Source organism: Squalius cephalus, assembly GCF_949319135.1.
Source record: "Squalius cephalus genome assembly, chromosome: 23".
Classification (NCBI taxonomy): Eukaryota; Metazoa; Chordata; class Actinopteri; order Cypriniformes; family Leuciscidae; genus Squalius; species Squalius cephalus.
Window position 1 is genome coordinate 29633988 of NC_137144.1, and position 6384 is coordinate 29640371.

At 38.6% G+C, this 6384-nt stretch overlaps 1 long non-coding RNA gene across 1 annotated transcript; it reads left to right on the forward strand.

Annotated features, from left to right (window-relative positions):
- The first annotated feature begins 343 nt into the window (after positions 1-343).
- LOC307151923 lies at positions 344-3318 on the forward strand. Its single transcript, XR_013819948.1, has 8 exons — positions 344-689; positions 779-839; positions 1600-1718; positions 1838-2117; positions 2351-2411; positions 2567-2660; positions 2751-2869; positions 2973-3318. It is a non-coding gene; the product is annotated as an uncharacterized lncRNA (long non-coding RNA).
- Positions 3319-6384: the final 3066 nt, after the last annotated feature.

Consider the following 6384-nt stretch of genomic DNA (forward strand, 5'->3'; position numbering starts at 1 on the left):
TAGACTTTAGCTTAAATTGATATATTTAATGAAAGTAGCTAGATTAGTTACTATGTGTCATTAGCAATAGCCAATGTTATGTAAAAAAGACACAAAACCATTTATTTCAACAAGTAATTTCAATCAGGCTTTGCCACAAAGGTAAAATGTGCATTCCATGCAAACAGCATCACAATCTCTTAGAGCCCAACCACTGTGCATAATACAACACAAACAGAAGATTGTATTTGACTCATGCTGCATACACACACGCAATGACAAGAATTATGCCTACTGTACATATAGAGTTACAACTACGATTAGAGTTGTTTGCATAAAATGTACCGTGAACATTCACATGTTTGCCCTGTGATAGGCCACAATTTATCTCTATAGGCTAAATACTATTTTCTCAATTCTGTGCATATATTTTTACTTAGATCAATTGACATGATGCTGATAATGACAATATTGTGTGTAAGTAACTTTTTTGTTACTTTTCTGGCCTAGTAGTAGTGTAAATATACCTCGTTTCTATTTTGCATTAAAAATGTGTGTGGCCCCTTTAAGAAATCCTTCTCTTCTCGCGCTACTATTCACTTGTGCTGGACGCGTGCGCGCGACCAGAGACGCCATTTTACACTGTTCAGGAGAGCTCCATGACGGTGCGTGCATCGAGCGGATTCTGTGTTATACGTTCTTCTTTCTTGGTAAATATTACTCCAATATCTTTAATATGCACAAATAAGTTGTGAAGCTAAGTTAAAAGAACATTTGATGTGTACATTTTTGTTTATAGATTTATTTGGAGCGCATGTGTGACGAGTGAACCTCGTGGTGATCGGACGGTAAAGGATTGGGTATGTACGTTTCATGGTTTATGGGGGAAATTTTCTGATGGCATGTTTATTTGATAAATCTGTTAATTAGTTGAATCTATATTCTGTGATTATACAGTATAACTTAATGGTTAAATGCATATTTCTGGTTCCGCATGGCATGATTAAACGTGGGTTGTGGCTTTGTTAAAGTGCTTTTATTTCTCTTGTAACTTAGGCCTAACGTTACCTCAGCCACTGCCGTATTCCAGTTTGTGTTATCATATTTAATTGTAACGTATTTTGGTTTGGAGAAATCAATTTAAATCTGACCAGTTGCAATGTATTACACTGCATTTCAGTTTGAATTGAGTTAAGTATTCTGTGGATTTGGGCATTGATCCACTGGTTAAGCTTTTTGTGACATTTGATTGTCATCTTCAAATTTACTGTAAACTGTTTCTACAATTTCTTTTTTTTTTTTTTTTTTTTGTTTAACTGTGAAATCTATTTTTTTTTCTTGTGAAATCTCTTCGAACAAGGCAAACTTTTTTCTTAATCAGACTTTTATGTGTTTAATTGTGCTTCCATTGACCGCTGTCACTTATTTTAAACAGCAGTCAGAATAAAACCCCAATTTCAAAAAGCATAGTTTGCTTCCGGTGTGTATTTCTTGAATTTCACCCGGTTGCATTTTTTCTCCTTTATTTTTTAATATTACTGTGACTTATGTTGTTCTTATTAATTTTACTGTGACTTATGTTGTTCTTATTAATATCACTCTCAATTAATTGTTTTTCAGCTGCCTTTAAGACATATTACACGACAGTGCGCAGGAGCTTCAGGTACAAACAACCAGATCTTGCATTGCAGGCGGAAGCTGTGGTGAATTCAGCTCGGAGTCGAGCGATAAGAAAGACGGTACGATTTATTAGATTAGTTTTTGCTCAATGTGACTATTTTTCAGGTGCATTAATAGATGTGTGTTGTCCATACGCAGTGTATTGCGCAGTATTGATTATCTTTATTGGTTTTAACAGCTGCTAGAAGCGAGACAGAGTGTGCTAGCTGAGGATGAAGTGGGCCTTCGGAAGTGTGCTACCATAGACCTGATGTCTGATGAGGAAGACGGCATCGTCGGCGGGATGTCTGGATGGATTGTGCGACCTCCGTCCTTTCGCAGCCAGGAGCTCACCGAGCTCTGTACCACGCTGCAGTCGAGATTAGAGGCGACTTGTAAATAATCCTGTAATTTACAGGAAGCAGTATGCCATCTTCTCAACTCTGAGACAAATTGTGGGCGCTACGAACTGGAGCAAGGTAAAAAAAAAAAAGAATCTTACATTCTTTTATTTTTTTTTACTTTCATAAAAGCTTACAAACATTTTAAAGGTAAGATTCAAAGAATATGCTTTCATTCTCTTGTATAAGAAAATAGATCCGTTATAGATACTGATCTTAATCATACATTTTGTTTCCACAGAGTAACATCACCTCATAATGATGGCTGATGGCTATTATTTGTTTAATGTAAATAATCCTGTAATTTACAGGAAGCAGTATGCCATCTTCACAACTCTGAGACAAATTGTGGGCGCTACGAACTGGATCAAGGTAAAAAAATAAAAAAAGAATCTTACATTCTTTTATTTTTTTACTTTCATATAAACTTACAAACATTTTAAAGGTAAGATTCAAAGAATATTCTTTCATTCTCTTGAAAATAGATCCGTTATAGTTTACGATCTTAATCATACATGTTTCCACAGAGTAACCTCGCCTCATAACGAGGGCGTAACCTCACATTTACTCAGAGCCATGTCTGCAAGTCCAGATTTTCATGACGCTGATCATGACGACATTGTAAGTAACTTTTACTGCTTTCTCCTTGTTTCATTTTACTGTGACTTGTGTTGTTTTTATTCATATCACTCTCATTTAATTGTTTTCCAGCTGCCTGTAAGACATACTACGAGACAGCACGCAGGAGCTTCAGGTACAAACAACCAGATCTGGCATTGCAGGCCGAAGCTGTGAAGAGTTCAGCTCGGAGTCGGGCGAGAAGAAAGAGGGTAAGATTTTTAGTCAATGTGACTATTTTTCATGTGCATTAATAGATGTTTTGTGTCCATACACAGTGCATCACAGTACTGATTGTCTGTATTGTTTTTACAGCTGCTAGAAGCGAGACGGTGTGCTAGGTGAGGATGACGTGGGCATTTGGAAGTGCGCCACCATAGATCTGATGTCCGATGAAGTTCAACCACCAGCCAGGAGCTCACAGAGCTCTGTGCTACGCTGCAGTCGAGATTAGAGGCGACTCCTAAATACAGGACAACGCACCACAGACGTTTTCAAAGTGGATCGAATTCAGAGATAGCGCCGCTAGTCACCTACAGCTCCGAAGATGAAAACAGACACTGAGCTTCCAATATGTTGTGTGTGCAGATGATCTATGCTTTGTACATAGGTGTATTGTTTTGTGTTTGTGCTAATAAAGCTCTTTCTTTGAATAAACAGCATGTCCCTGGCAAATTTTCCTTTCCTTTATAAATTCATGTCCTTGATGGTAATAGTGTAGTAGTCGATAGGTTAACAATGACATGAATATACCACAGAATAGCATATTATGAATATAAAAAAATAATTTATATATAATTTATATGAATATTATAATTTTTTGAATTTATAATGAGCGAGGGTGACCAATAGTAACAGATCTGCCAACCAATCACGAGTGATTTTTCTTGTTTAAACCACGTGGGTTCAACCAATAGTGAGTGAGGAAATTCAAGCCTTTCTCTGGCGGGAGCTGCTATTCATATGGTAATTAGAGCCATTCACACCTCCGGCGCGAGCGCTCTGCATACGTCATGGTTCGTTTCCGACAATATTCGGCACAGACGAACGCGACGTTCACAGGCTGTAAATTGTCGTTAACTGCCGAAAATTAGGGAGATTTGCGGCCGTTTACGGGGTCGGAAATCCCAATTTTCATGCAGTGATGGGGATGATTAGGAGGCCATGATGGACAGAGGCCAAGGGGCAAATTTGGCCAGGATGCCGGGGTTACACCCCTACTCTTTCGAAAGACATCCTGGGATTTTTAATGACCACAGAGAGTCAGGACCTCGGTTTTACGTCTCATCCGAAGGACGGTGCTCTTTGACAGTATAGTGTCCCCGTCACTACACTGGGGCGTTAGGACCCACACAGACCACAGGGTGAGCACCCCCTGCTGGCCTCACTAACACCTCTTCCAGCAGCAACCTGGTTTTCTCAGGAGGTCGCCCATCCAGGTACTAACCAGGCTCAGCCCTGCTTAGCTTCAGTGGGCAACCAGTCTTGGGCTACAGGGTGACATGGCTGCTAACCGTAATTTACTGCTAACAAGTAAATGTACTCCGTTACTGTCTGGCTCTGTTTAAATCTAAGTATAACAGGAATCTAATCTACTACTGTAATTTCAGTTGCCAGTTAAGGAGTTATATAGACTTCATCTTATAAAAAAATAAAAATAATAGAAAAAAACTGCATTAAAAATAGCAATATTTTATTTATTAATAAAAATGTACTGAAAGAATGAATGAGGTGTGTAAATGCTTCCTGCATTGGGGGGGGGGGGGGAGGAGACCGAAAGAAACTCTGGGTTTACCGAAGAAAACCTGACCAGGTTAGGTTCACAGAGTAAGTCACCATGGTAACTGACTCTGAGTATAAGCTATCTCTCTTTCAGAAACGGGCTTGACTTACTCTGCTTTCTCAGGTTTAACATACCTCCCATTCTGAAACAGAAAACCCAGAGAATTAAATATAAAATTTCCCTCATTTCAGGGTTAACATACTCAGAGTTTTCGCTGAACCTCCTTTCTGAAACAGGCCCCGGGTGTTCTGCAGGTGAACACAGCCCTCTGAAGGTTTCTACATGCCAACATCCTAAAGACAAGTTTTGAGCTACATCTTAAAGACTACAACAAACATCTAACAGTGACTCTGCAGGGATTCATCTTATTTGACCCACGGTGTCAAAGAGGGAGTTGTAAGACTGGACAAACTGGAAGAGAGGGCTACTATATATATATATATATATATATATATGTATGTTTTTTTTTTACCAATACTGTATTACTGCTAATGGAAAGTCATGAGTCGACTGTGATTAATCATCCTCACACTCCACACACCCTTGAAATTAATGACGATATATTTAATAATAATAAAACAAGAAGGACTACACACTCTTGATAATACAACTGACATCAAACACTGACGGAGGCGTACTCATGAATATTAATTAGATGCTTTGAAATCTTCGCCTTCAGTCACGTGACTGAGCAAAGAAAGAATTTTTAACAATATTTTTTTACATTATATTTATGGTAAAAAAAAAAAAAAATATATATTTAAAAAAATAATCATACATAATAGGCCTACATTTTGCACAGTACGTTTATTTCTCTCCTCTCTATTCCTGTATTCACTCTAGTTTTGAACAAATTAATGAAACTGATCTGAGGTCAGATAAAAACATTGAGTGTGAAGGCCCTTTCACACTGGACGCGATTTTGACGCACGAATAATTCGCGCGATGTTTTTATTTTTTGATCAGCTGTTTGTGTAATGAGTGCTTTCACACCGAACGCGAATGTGCTGCGGCGAAAAAACAACTTTTTTTTTTTTCGTTTCGATGTCGATTTTTTTTTTCCTTTTGCGGCGACAGAAAAGACTTCAGCCAATCATATACTACAAGGACAATGATTGTGTGGCGTAGCATTGCCAAACAACTCGGTTATCACGACTGTGAGTATGTTGTGTGATAGTTTTAGTTGTTGTATAGTCCTGTGCTGTGTAGGCTAGCAGGCTAAACTACATTTGGGATAGAAAGCTAATCGTCAAAGATAGAGATAGAGACCGTGTTTACGCGGCTCATGTGATGGGTTTTGACGCGAACTATTCGCACACGAACTATTCGCTTTTTCGTTACGCATCCGGTGTGAAAGGGCCTTGACTGTGAAATTTTCATCCCAAACTAATCTTGTGCACTTTTCCACAGTTAATGCTCATAAGAAGAGAAATGTCAATCATACAGCATCATAGAGAGCATGTTATTACACTATATGTGTTCATCAGAGAAATGTCATGTTGAAGGAGAAATGAATGAAAGATGACAGACACAAGCAGAAGCTCAGCATTCACTTTACCCAACTATATTGTTTTCATATTATCGTATCAGCTCTTACATCAGTTTACATTTACATTTATTCATTTAGCTGACGCTTTTATCTAAAGCGACTTACAATTGCTATATATGTCAGAGGTCGCACGCCTCTGGAGCAACTAGGGGTTAAGTGTCTTGCTCAGGGACACATTGGTGTCTCACAGTGGATTCGAACCCGGGTCTCTCACACCAAAGGCATGTGTCTTATCCATTGCGCCACACCACCCCCCGAGTTGAACATGTGAACACATCAGCGCCACCTAGTGGACATGAGTATTATAGCAATACACTGGAGAGAGAACACAGCAAGAAAGTTCAACAATAACACAATTATGAAGAATAAAACAACAGTACAAATGCAAACAAATC